Source organism: Gopherus flavomarginatus, chromosome 2, assembly GCF_025201925.1.
Source record: "Gopherus flavomarginatus isolate rGopFla2 chromosome 2, rGopFla2.mat.asm, whole genome shotgun sequence".
In the NCBI taxonomy this organism is placed as follows: Eukaryota; Metazoa; Chordata; order Testudines; family Testudinidae; genus Gopherus; species Gopherus flavomarginatus.
In genome coordinates this window covers 94,216,967-94,229,805 of record NC_066618.1, presented here as the reverse complement: position 1 = coordinate 94,229,805, position 12,839 = coordinate 94,216,967, and the positions used below count along the sequence as shown (strand labels likewise).

At 39.6% G+C, this 12,839-nt stretch overlaps 1 long non-coding RNA gene across 2 annotated transcripts in view; it reads right to left on the bottom strand.

The window, feature by feature from the left end:
* The window catches only part of LOC127043772 (uncharacterized), a 67,355-nt gene extending 57,768 nt beyond the window's left edge, over positions 1 to 9,587 (bottom strand). For both annotated transcript variants that reach the window (XR_007772323.1, XR_007772324.1), the window contains exon 1: positions 9,466 to 9,587. This is a non-coding gene — a long non-coding RNA (uncharacterized LOC127043772). The remainder of the gene's footprint in view (positions 1 to 9,465) is intronic.
* Positions 9,588 to 12,839: the final 3,252 nt, after the last annotated feature.

Genomic DNA, 12,839 nt, shown 5'->3' with positions numbered 1-12,839 from the left:
GACTGGCAGATTTTATCCTTCGTCTTACTTACCTCACTGGTTATCTTAAACTGCTCTTGATTTTTAAATATATTATAACATCTTACATTTCATTTGACCTGTTGCTCATACCACAGCTGCCACTGGCATGCAACACACAACTGCTATTTAATTTTAGCTCATGCATTTTAATGCTACCGTACATTTCGGTAAACTTGTCACCACTCTCATCACCTTTAGGCCTGGCTCCACACTGAAGCTGCACCACTATAAAAGCTCTCCTCTTTTCAGCATGAACTGTGTGTGGCTGTATAACTTGCTTTCTACTTCAGCATTCTCCCATGAATGACTCTCTGGCCTTCCACTGACAGAAATCAGTCTGCTTCATAATTAAAGCAACTCTGTAGAAGTGGGACTTAACTCTGCTTATTGGCAGGGTAGAGGCATCTGACTTCCAATTTAAAATACCAGTGAAAGCAGTCCTCCTACTGGTGTCCCATAGTGCACTGCTCATCATAGCCATGACCCCATCCATTTACTTTTCTGTATTCCAGTACTCTGGAGTTACCTGGACTAGAAGTTAACTACTGGCTCCGGCAGCACTGAAACATAGAGGAGTCTAATTTGCAAGCCACTTTTATATAGTCAATGCACAACACTTCAGAGAATCTAAGCTTTATTACTGTGCCTCGTGTCTGCCTGGAGTTAGATAACAGCTGCACTGGGGAGAGCTGGGGACAGGGGGAAGTGGGGAGTGCAATCCCAGATGGAAAGCAGTTGCAGATTGCATCTGACCAGATGGCAGCAGTGGGCAGTTAGCATGCCACTGTCTGGTCTATTCCATCTGTTCTCACTAAATGATAGAGCAGACTGGCTGCAAAGTAGCAAGGAAAAGGCACTTGCACAAAAGCAGCAGGACACCTTTCCATCTAATTAGTGTTCTGTGGGGGTAGATGATTGAAGTTTTTTTTTAACTGTCCCCACTACCTGGTGAGCCAGGGTGGAACCAGCCCTGGGTTGAGTAGCTTTGAAGGTGTAATGACATCAAAGGGATTCAAGTAAGGATATAACTGAGCAGCAGCTGGCATAAAAAAGTCTGGATATAATAGGAGTATAACAAATTTTAAATCTTTGGAATGTTCTTATTGCAGCCAAGTGGAACACAAGGCAAGGGAGTGTCCGCTGGAAAAATAAGTTAGAAAAGGAACCTGTGTTCTCCCCAAGAAGAGTCTGGTACCAGCCATCTACATGTTAATTTCCTTCTATTTATCCATACTTAAGAGGCCTCCTAGGAGAGACTGGGTAGTCCTTTATCCACAGCAAGTAACTGCTATTTAACATGCCAACACATATTATGCTATAAAACCCCTCTTGCATCTCAAATTAAGATAGGAAGATAATCTTCTGTTAATCTGGGTAAGAGTTCTTGTATCAACCAGGCTGTTTTTAGATTTTATTATTGTAATTTCACATTGTTTAATAATGATTAACATGGTAAGAGGTGTAAATTTATTTTCTACATGAGTCTTTGAAGACTTAACTTTAACACCCCCTAACGCAGAGCCAGGCACCTCCCATTACACCTTGTGGACATGGTTCCTTGTTCTTTCCACCTTCCTTGGGAGCACTGAGGAGAGAACAGTTTCCATCGGAGTCGTGGGGTGGTCTTAGGCTAGTTTGTTCATTGTTTTTAAAAAGCATTCTCTTTGGTTTAATATATTATACAAACCTCTGATCAGTTACTGCAGTAGAGAGATCAGAAACTTGGCCTGGTGGGTAAAGTTTTGGTTCTAAATTGGCTACTTAATTAAGGAGAAGTGTCTTCATCTGTGACCCTGCACAGTGTTTTTCTTCTAAAGCTATGAAAGCAGATAATCTGGAGCCACTGTAACAAGACCATTTCATTCCCCCACCTCCCTATCCTGGCCATTTCTTTAGGTCACAGTGTCTTCTTCACATGAATCAGTGACAAATATGAACCATCTCAAAGACAAAACACATAGCCTCAGTTTACTGAGCTGTAAAATAAATAAGTGAAACCCTTAATTCACTGTATGTTAGCACCAAAGTTTTCTCTTTCGAACTGGAGCAGTCTTTAGCTTAATTCACTGATGTGAGGTGGTCAGGTACTGGCACAAGGTAGATGAACAACCTCAAAGTCTATAGAACACTGCTGTAGATTAGGATGCATTCTAAGCTTTACTATCAGCATTTGTAACTTCCAAAGTCTTGGAAATATTAAGTGACTGCCACATCAGTTAGTCTCCAAAAGATTGTTACAGGGCAAATTGATTCCAACAAGTCTTAAATTTTGAAGTATGAAGAGTGTGTGCCAGGCCTCCACAGAACACTACAAAGTATGGATGTTCCAGAATGATAAGTGTTAGTCTGCAAAATACATTTGGCATATTTTGCACTAGTGCAATTCTTCATCCAGAGGGCATCTCATAGCACTGCACAAAAGATAATCTTTATTTTAGAGATAGGAAACCAAGGCAGAGATTATTTGCTTAAACTCTGTCAACGGCAGACTTGGGAACACAACCCATGTCTCCTGACCTAGTCACTTGCTCCTTCCTTGATCTAAACACCAGTTTTTAAGAGAGCTATAGCTGGTGCCTGCAAGTAATTCTAAAATTTAGTTTTATGCACATTTGTGTGAAAAACCTAACATTTAACAAGCAGTATATTATTAGTTTGCTTTGCAGTAGCACTTCAGAGCTCTGGTCACAGATCAAGACCCAGAATAAAACTGGAAGAATGATTCATCACGTCTGCAATTGTTCCTTATTCCTAGTTAAGTCTGACACCACCAACAGCTATGAGTCAGCAGAGGCTTGTTGGGGGTATGGTTTGCCTGCCCTGTTTTCAGTCTGTCACAGTAGGATCTTCACCTAGTGCCGGAAATGGGCTCCCAACACTCCTGCCATTTTTCCCTACCCACTGTCAAATATCATCAGCCTCGACTATGAGGAAAAGTCTAGTACTGTACTCCAAGATGTCTGTGATACAGCTACACCCCTACCCCAATATAATGCTGTCCTCTGCAGCCAAAAAAATCTTAACACAGTTTCACTTATAACTCGGTATCTCAAACTTGCTTTGATCCTCCAGAGTGCGCGGCCCCACCCCCCTGGAGCACTGCTTTACCGCGTTATATCGAATTCGTGTTATATTAGGTCATGTTATATCGGGGTAGAGGTGTATATATTTAGCCAACCACCTTTCCATGCAACTCAGTAGGCGTTTATACCCTCCAAGGAGCAACTGCCTTTTAAAGCTATGACTAAAGATTTGAAGTCATCCTTTAATTATATTCGAGTCTACAGTCACCATCTGATTGGATCGCGGTTTGTTGGCATGAGCCACGAGGATATCTTTGTATCTTATGTATTTCTTATCTCCAGAAGAGACTACAATACTTTTTCTACATAAGGCTACATCTTAAGTTTCAAGTTATAGACTGTAGAATTTGGTAATTTCTTTGTTACAGGTATATTGTTGCATGGTACCTGACACCACTGGTTTTGGAACTTCACTGCTATTTACTTACTATTGGGCAGAATTTGAAGGTGTTGGGTTTGACCTATAAGTCCTAAATGACTTAGGACCTATTTCTGAAACCCCACCTCTTCCTGTGGGACAGTGCCACAGTCATGGTCAGCAGAGTTGGACCACACTCACGTGAGGAGACAGCTGGAGAGAATTCTTTGTGACTATCCCTAAGCTTCAGAACTTCCAACCTCCACTGATATGAAATAGTCCTGCTTTAATCAATCCTCAGGCCATGCTAAAAGACACATTCTCATGAACTGAGAGACACTGGGGAGATCATAAAAATAAGTGTTTTTACCTGCTGGTGTGATTACTAATGATTGGGCAAAAGGGAAGTGCTTGGATTAATCTATTTAGATAAATATTTTTTTAAATAAATCAAAGACCATCTAGAGCAAGGATGGATGTATTTTTAATGGCATGTGCCCATAAGCTTATATATATTTTACTTCATATAATTCACTTCAAAATTTACATCTTCTAATTCAGGGCTGGACTACTTTGCCTGAGCCTGTATTTACGAATAGGGAGGTGGTAGATGAACAAAAATTCAACTGAAGGGGTTGACGATCACTGTCTGGTTTAGAGGCCATCATAATTTGAAGTCTAAAGTATTTCTCACCTTGTCCATAGATTATCTAGGCCAGAGGGATTTAAAGAGGAAAAGCTCTCTATACTGAGTCAGTGGAAAGATTAGGAATTGCCCCATTCTCAGGACTGAGTAGAGTATGGAAATCTCCTCAAAGCACACAGTTGCTATATGATTCTTTTATAGAAAAAGTACCCAATGAGAGATTCTAGCTGTCCCCAGAAAGACTCATTGCAGAAAGAGAAACAGAGATTAAAAATTCATGGCTAATAAAAATATTATGTATCTGAAAAGAAAACTGAAGGCCAGGAAAAAGGGGCTATCCGATCTTAATAGGTATATTTGTTTTAATGGAAACAGAAGACCAGAGGGCATGTCTATCCCTCTTAATATGCTTAACACTCCCTTATAAAAAGAGATTCAAAGCCTGGAAGACAAAAGATCTCGTACTTTTCCTTCAAGAAATTTGGCTAAGGGCATCAGATTGAGATAAAATGATTTCTATGCTCCATATCCTGAGATTTGCTTTTAATACCACCTATTTTCCAGGAGGCAATCTTCATGCAATATTTTAATGTAGTCTTGCTCAGACCCATCTCCTAGTCACTCTACCTCCTTTTCTAGAGCCTCCATTAAAAGATGGTGTTGGTAAATGCCCCATTGGCTTTATAAATAGGCCTATTTCTCTCAGGGTTAAAGACTATAATTCCATGATTAAATCATGGGATTGAGCAGTAGTGCCTAAATCTGGACCATTTGTTTTCACCTGAGTAGTAGGGTATAGGCAGAGTTTACTTGAATAATTTGATCATTCATTTTATCATCTGGAGCTGAAATTCTCTTTGACTGAACACTTTTAGACTGTTTCCCTTTAACCTTTTCTACCAGGTAGCCTCTGTAGCTACAGAGCACTCTCAGACTCCAGATTTTCTGAACAGCTCAGCAGTCCTTAAAATTCTATCTCCATGCTTGTGGTTCTACATGAGGGAAAAAAAAAAAAACAACAACCTTCTGACTTTGATATCTGGGTATAGAACACACTACTTGCTCCAAAATGTGCATACACTGTGTTGCAATTGGACCTCTGACTCATCTTTTCCCCCAGAAATACAAACACCAGGGACTCAGCCTAACTGTGCTTTTATTTCTTAATCTTGAATCTGAAATACTTTCAATTAAACAAAGCTGAGAGGTTGGAATAATTCATGGGTAAATATGAGGCTGCTCTCTAACCTCAGAAATGTGAGAGGGAATAACAGGAGTGGTTTGAGTATTGACATTGCCTTTCTGGAACATACCAAGTTATTATTAGTCTTTGAATCCCTTAGTTAAGCTTAAAAATTAGAGAAACTTGCATCTAATAACTTAATTTCAAAAAACCAAACTACTCAGCCTGAAGGGTGCATTACAGGTCCATATGGTATTCACTGATAGCCAAATTATCCAGTAATTTTAACTGTGAAGGGGAGATATTTTCATCCCATGAAAGAAAATCCTGTATATAACCAAAACAATCCAAATCATACAACAGCTTCAGATTATGGCTAGGGCTGTTAGAAATAGGGGCTGCAGCAATATTTAAGAATATTTAAAAAAAAGTTTGATCAAAGGACCTTGTGGAAGGAATTTTAATTCACTACCATCAAGACAAATTTATTTATATTGACATTGGTAGCAATGCTAAGGTTAATGTAAATACTGAAGCTCTTATCCTTATACATTCTTGTGAGAGGTTCTCCCAGCCCCCCATTCTTTAGTGATTCCCTATCCACTAAACCTCTGACATTGTCTGTCCTGATGGACGTTACCTATTGTGCTCTTCTGGAACAGCCACATTTTCCATTAGGGAAATTTTAAAATTTAAATCAGTCATCATCATAATGAAGCTCTTGGTGAGGGGATTATTCCCACAGAAATGTAAGGATCATATCAATAGTAGGGCTACTCTTTTATCAAATTTACCAATAAGAACAACAGGGACTTTCCCTGCCAGTGCATCTACTGGTATTCTTGTTCCTCTATTACAGAGGAAATAAAGTTATTATGAAAATTATCGTCCAGAAAGCCTTTCAGATCTCCTCCAGATACCTCCTGGGGAGGTTAGAAGACTGGTCTGAGAGCTGAAACTTTTTTGCAGAGGAACAAGCTGATTTTAGGAAAGGCCCCTCAACTATAGATAACGTTTGTGCTCATATTGGACCTATACACATACAATTATCTCTCCTTTGGAGGAGCAATGTGAGTTTAGATTTGAAATCTGCCTGTGATGCTGTTGATAGAGGCAGTCTTGGTGGTGGTGTGGGAGGCGGATAATGGCATCTAGAGTTAGAATAGGGAAGAAGGGTGAGTTAACACCTTATTTTCATCAGGAAGGGTAGGAGTCAGAGTTGTTTATGTGTCCCCATATTAATTTTTATATTAATGAGGTAGTGGCACAATTAGAGGGGGAGCATTATTCTACCCCTAGAATTCTGAACAGACTAATGTCACTCCTCCGGTATGCAGATATGGTTTTGTTGTCCCAAACTCCTTTGGTCTGAAGCATCTGCTTAAAGATTACCATTTTCTTTTCTTTTGTGTCAACAGGAGTGTATGATTTACTTATCAGAAAACTAAAGCAGTTACCTTCAGCCATAGACCAAAATTGCATAAGTGGATAATTGCCCACTGTACTGAACTGAACAGGTCGAGTCCTTTTCTTATCTGCGTATTTGTTTTTTATACAGGGGTGTATGAGACAAACAGGAGGCTTAAGGGCCATGCAAGCAGCTCTTACTTTCCCATGTGCATGGGGTAGTTTAATTTCACGCACTGGCTCTCGGTGTTTATTGCTAGTGTTTATGCTCAGATATTATATGGTGTGGAAATTTGGGATGAGAAAGAACTTATGTCATTAGAGATGGTACAAAATCAGTTTTAGCAGAATGCTTGGTCTGCCTACTTATACCCCTACTGCTTTACTTAGGGTAGAGGTGGGAGAGTGCTCCATTTCAACCAAAGCACAATGCCTCTCTAATTGGTTATGAATTCAGCATAAGAATTTATATCAGATGACAATGTTATATTTGGAGAAACAACTTAATAGGTCTCAAACTTTAAGTTTCCCTGGCTTTTGCAAGTACATCTATATCCGCATTGTGTCAAGTATCAGAGGGGTAGCCGTGTTAGTCTGTATCTGTAAAAGCAGCAGAGAGTCCTCATGCTCCAAAACGTCTGTTAGTCTATAAGGTGCCACAGGACTCTCTGCTGCTTATATCCGCATTGTGTGTGGTTTTCAGCAACAGGTTTAGTCAGCACTTTTCAAGTGTAAAAAAAATTAAGTTTAGCATTTAAGATATTTGTAAACAATTAGATATAGCAGATGTTAAACAAAACAAAGGTCTCCCTTGAAGGCCATCTATACATTTGAGAAATGTAGAGTAAAATAAGCTAAGGCAGGCCTTCAGAGCACTGCTTTCAAAACAATGCAGTCAGCTTATTTGAAAAGCAGGTATATTAGCACTGAAAGACACCCCTGATGCCCATGCAGGCTTGCCAGCTTGAAGATTTGTTACAACTTTTTTTTTTTTTAAATCAGCAGCCATTTCCCCCTCAAACAACAATTTTCAGTCTTAGCCCAGAAGCCTTTTGGCTCATTGGTTTAAATTAGAATATTTGTTTTAGAGAGATGGTTCAGTCATATGGTCAATTGTTCTATTTACCCAGGTGGCAGCAAAAGCAAGAATTATGTGAAGTTTCTCTTTATGGTCTAAAATGGATCTACTTTAACTTTTGTTTTATGGGCTGTTTGAAAAGTGTAATTTGAATTTAGAAGGGCTGAATTTATTTGTATTGTGACAATTTTAAAATTCCTTACTCTGTCAAACATTGTGGTTAATTACTAGCACTATACTAATAAAATAAATATTTTACTCCTTATAAAAGATTCCTAACATGACTTAGTGGCACAGCTGAGAACTTTGCCTGTTTTTGCCCTTCATTCCCTGATTGGCTAATGTAGGCTTGTTTCACTTCACTGGACAGACCTTTCATTCCCACACACGTTATTTGACAATGAAATCTGAAGGTTTGAAAGTGTTCATTAAGTGACAGACTACAAATGGTCAAAGCTTAAATAAATTAAAACTGATGAGATGAACAAGACAGACCTCAATTCTGCAGCTTTCCAGATTTGAGAAGCTGTATTTTTATAGAAGCCATTTGCCATTTTTCTTACTAACTGCTTTAAATATTCAGCACAAAGAGACCTCTGCACTGAATCAGACTAGGATGCCGTGCAGGCCAAGTGAGAACTGTATCTCTGAACTCCTACATTGTGAATTAGGCTAGGGAGCAGGGTAAGATGAGGAGCAACACATTTCAAGAAGCCTAGTAACTTAAGTGCACACCTGTTAACACCAAGCCAGGTTAAAACAGATGAGCTAAATCAGTGTGATTGGTGCTCATGTAACCTTTAGGTGGGCTAGAGCAGAGCTTCTCAACCTTTTTCTTTCTGAACCCCTGCCTGTGCCACAACAACTGGTTTTCTACATATAAAAGCCAGGGCCAGCTTTAGGAGGTAGCAAGCAGGGCAATTGCCTAGGCCCTCTCCCCCGCAAAGCTAAGTTACTCAGGCTTTAGCTTCTGCCTCAGGTGGTAGGGCTCAGGGCCCCAGGTGGTGGGGTTTCAGCTTTCTGCCCTGGACCTGAGAGAGTCTAATGCTGGCCACGATTGGAGGACCCCCTGAAACCTGCTCACAGCCCCCCAGGGGGCCCCAGACCCCTATTTGAGAACCACTGGGCTAGAGCAGTGTTTCTCAACAACCAATCCATGGACCAGTGCTGGTCCCTAAGATCTCCCTGACACAGTTTAGAAAAGCCGCAAGCTGGTCCCTAGTTTCAAAAAGGCTGAGAAATACTAGGCTAGAGTTTACTTTATGCTTCTCCACTTCCTAAAAAAACCCCAATTGCCATAGAAAAGCACCTGGAGACCCAAAATTCAGTCATTTAGGATTTTCAGCAAGGATCACACAGGGTCAGCCTGCCCACTAAGTCCAAAAAGAACAAAAGGAATTAAATTTAGTTCTTAAGTCACAGTTTTACAGAGATAAAGAAACAATAGTAATGACTTAATTTCTACAACATAAACATAGCTACTTTATAATTCACATACATTATCTTCAGTTATACACAAACAACAAAAACAAATTAAATCTAAATAGGTCAGTCCCCACAGAAACACAGTGGGGAGAAATTCAGAGTTCCCAAAAAGCTTAGGTTGAGATTACCTGAGTCTCACTTGCAGTTTTTGACAGCCAAAATCTATACAGTCTGCTATGTCAAAAGACTGCAACAACAATTTACCTCCACTCGCTTGCAGAAATCTTCAGCTGGAATCCCTGCAGACTCTTCCTCCTTTGCTGAAATCACTCTTAGCTAGTCAGTTGATTAGCCGACCACTAGATTAAGTATATAGATTTTTTTAAAACCCTTTTATAAGAAAGATACAAAACTGAGAACAGCAAAATAAATGACTTTCCCCATCATCCCATTCAAATAAGAGAAAAGTGAATCATACTAGTTGAGATAGTTTAACTAAAACAGCATGGCTAAAATAAAATGACATTCCAAATATAAAATAAAAACAAAAATTAATCAGTTTTCCCCTTTCTATAATTAACTCTGCCAGGGTGGCAGGGTTAACAATATCACTAATCTGCTGCAAAATGCTTCAGAATTAGGGAAAACAGGCTGCTTTCTGCTCCTGTGGATCAACTTCTTCAAATCCACACAGGGCACATGGCTACTTGCCCTCACAGAGTTTGAGTCCAGCTACAAGGACCCTACTGAGTATACCCAAAACTACCACACCCAATTCCAGAAACGTCTGAGTGTGCAGTGTTAATTGGGCATCTGCCTAGCAACAATGAAGTAGACAACTCATTCATACCTGCCCTCCCCCACAGATCTCTTAAAGAGATATTTTCCTATTAGGCACATGGGTTACACTCAACTGTTGCTTCTGTGCTCACACTTCCTCCATGACTCAACTTGCTTCCAAGGAGGGGACTGCAACTCCCAGCATCCTTTGACAATTTGTTGTTCTTAGTCACCAAGGGGATACCAGAGTGGTTCGAGTTTAGGCAGCCAAAGTCTTTATATCAACAGACCTTCAATGCTTTGTGAGGGCCACATCTTAACAGTACTTCACTGAGCACTTCTCTCCTTCCATTCATAATTGTATACTATCCCTAACCACAGCAATTTCTTTCTGGAGAGAGTGATAGCTGAACATACTCTAAATATTTTTCTGTCTTAACAGCTCAGAATGAGAGCCACCCCCAATCAGCCAGCTCTCTGTAGGCCAGTTTGACAGCCCCTATTCTGCAGTTTGTCCTCTCTTCCCTTTTTACAGGCTTTTCTTTCATGACCTACTTATTTCCTGTTGCTACATGAATGGCACCTATTGCTCACACCCACTAGGGGTCACACTTCTACATCTTTCATTGAGTTACCAAGGCCTTAGCGAAGAGGTAAGTTAACACCAAATTGAAGGCATGTTCTGTCACAAAAACAGTTTCCCTAAATCATCCTCATCATGGAAATATAAGAATAAGTATTCATTCTGTATTTGACTGAAAAACTGCATCACAGTCTCTTAGGATGTTAGGTTTCCCTGGCGCAGTTTTGTCATGAGTGCATTTCCCCCACATGGAATAAGAAATCAGCACTTGCTGCTGCAGATGATAAGGAGTATCAGGTATGGCACTATTCATCTTAAAAAGAAATGTATGCTGTCATAAACAGATAGCTAAGGGTTAATGTCTCTTTCACCTGAAGCACCTGACCAGAGGACCAATCAGGAAACCGGATTTTTTCAACTTTGGGTGGAGGGAATTTTGTGTCTGAGGTCTTTGTTTTCTGTCTGCCTGCTTTCTCTGAGCTTTGGAGAAGTAGTTTCTGCTTTCTAATCTTCTGTTTCTAAGTGTAAGGACAAAGAGATCAGATAGTAAGTTATATGGTTTCTTTTCTTTGGTATTTGCATGAATATAAGTGCTGGAGTGCTTTGATTTGTATTCTTTTTGAATAAGGCTGTTTATTCAATATTCTTTTAAGCAATTGACCCTGTATTTTGTCACCTTAATACAGAGAGACCATTTGTATGTATTTTTTCTTTCTTTTTTATATAAAGCTTTCTTTTAAGACCTGTTGGAGTTTTCTTTTCTGGGAAATTTCAGGGAAATTGAGTCTGTACTCACCAGGGAATTGGTGGGAGGAAGAAATCAGGGGGAGATCTGTGTGTGTTGGATTTGCTAGCCTGATTTTGCATTCCCTCGGGGTGAAGAGGAAAGTGCTTTTGTTTCCAGGACTGGGAACGGAGAGGGGGAGTCACTCTGTTTGGATTCACAGAGCTTGTGTCTGTGTATCTCTCTAGGAGCACCTGGAGGGGGGAAGGGAAAAAGGATTATTTCCCTTTGTTGTGAGACTCAAGGGATTTGGGTCTTGGGGTCCCCAGGGAAGGTTTTTCAGGGGGACCAGAGTGCCCCAAAACACTCTAATTTTTTGGGTGGTGGCAGCAAGTACCAGGTCCAAGCTGGTAACTAAGCTTGGAGGTTTTCATGCTAACCCCCATATATTGGACGCTAAGGTCCAAATCTGGGACTAAGGTTTGACATATGCTGATGAGGGTTTCGTAGGGCTTAAAGCATGACAGCATTGCTAATTCATTCTTGCTCTTTGTATGGCATCTTTCGGGCTTATTTCTGTTTAATTGCCTTTTTGGAAAGTAACCACTGATTCTCTCTTGCCTCAGAAATTTATGATGTGGAGGTTTTCTTCTAGTTTTCATTTAAATATTTGCTAGATACTCACTGTAGCTATAATAATAGGAGTTTTAATGTGGGTGTAGTTTGCTAAAATCCTGAACGATGTGTTATTTCCTTCTCTCACACACAAACACAGCCAAATTCTCAGTATTTTTGATTTTTTACCAAAATGTACTTCATAGTGCCCTTAAACTTTCCATCCATGGAAAAATAGTGGAATGAGATAGGAGGAGAGAAAGCTACGCATAGGTTAGCTGATGCTCTTTACAGAATTGAAAATACCTTGTTAAAAAAAGGGCTTTTCCTCAATTTTTCCTTAAGTAAATTTCCCCAAATGTATTAATCATTCTGCAGTCTTCACATCAGTATACAAGAAGAGCTGGAAAACAGTCTAGTTCATCTAAAGAACAGTATCTAATATTCTAGCACCCAGCCTGACTTGGAAACTAGTATTTTCTAAACATGTTTCTGTTTTAAGTTCCTAAATGAAATATTACAATAGCTTGGTATGAACTCCTATCACTCTAAGCAACTAACCTATGCTATCTCTAGTTACTCCTTCTTTTCTAAAACTAGATTTATGCTACCTTAAGTCTTTTATCAACATTAGCTGCTGAATTCTACCCACATTATTAGCCAGTCAGAGATGAATAACGTTTAAATTAAAAGGCCTGCCTACAAAAGGAAACCAAGCTGAAAACAATTACTGATTATATGCCAAACAAGCCACCTTGTAAAAGCTTATCTGAGTAACAACATATATATTTTTCATACATACCATTTTAAAATTCCTTAGCACCAGTGTGTAAAACCTTTTAAAAATTAGTTTCTCAAACCAATTCAAGGAGACAGACAGTTTATGCAAATCACAGTTTCTATCTTCCCATTGAAGATCCAAGGCCAATTGAATGC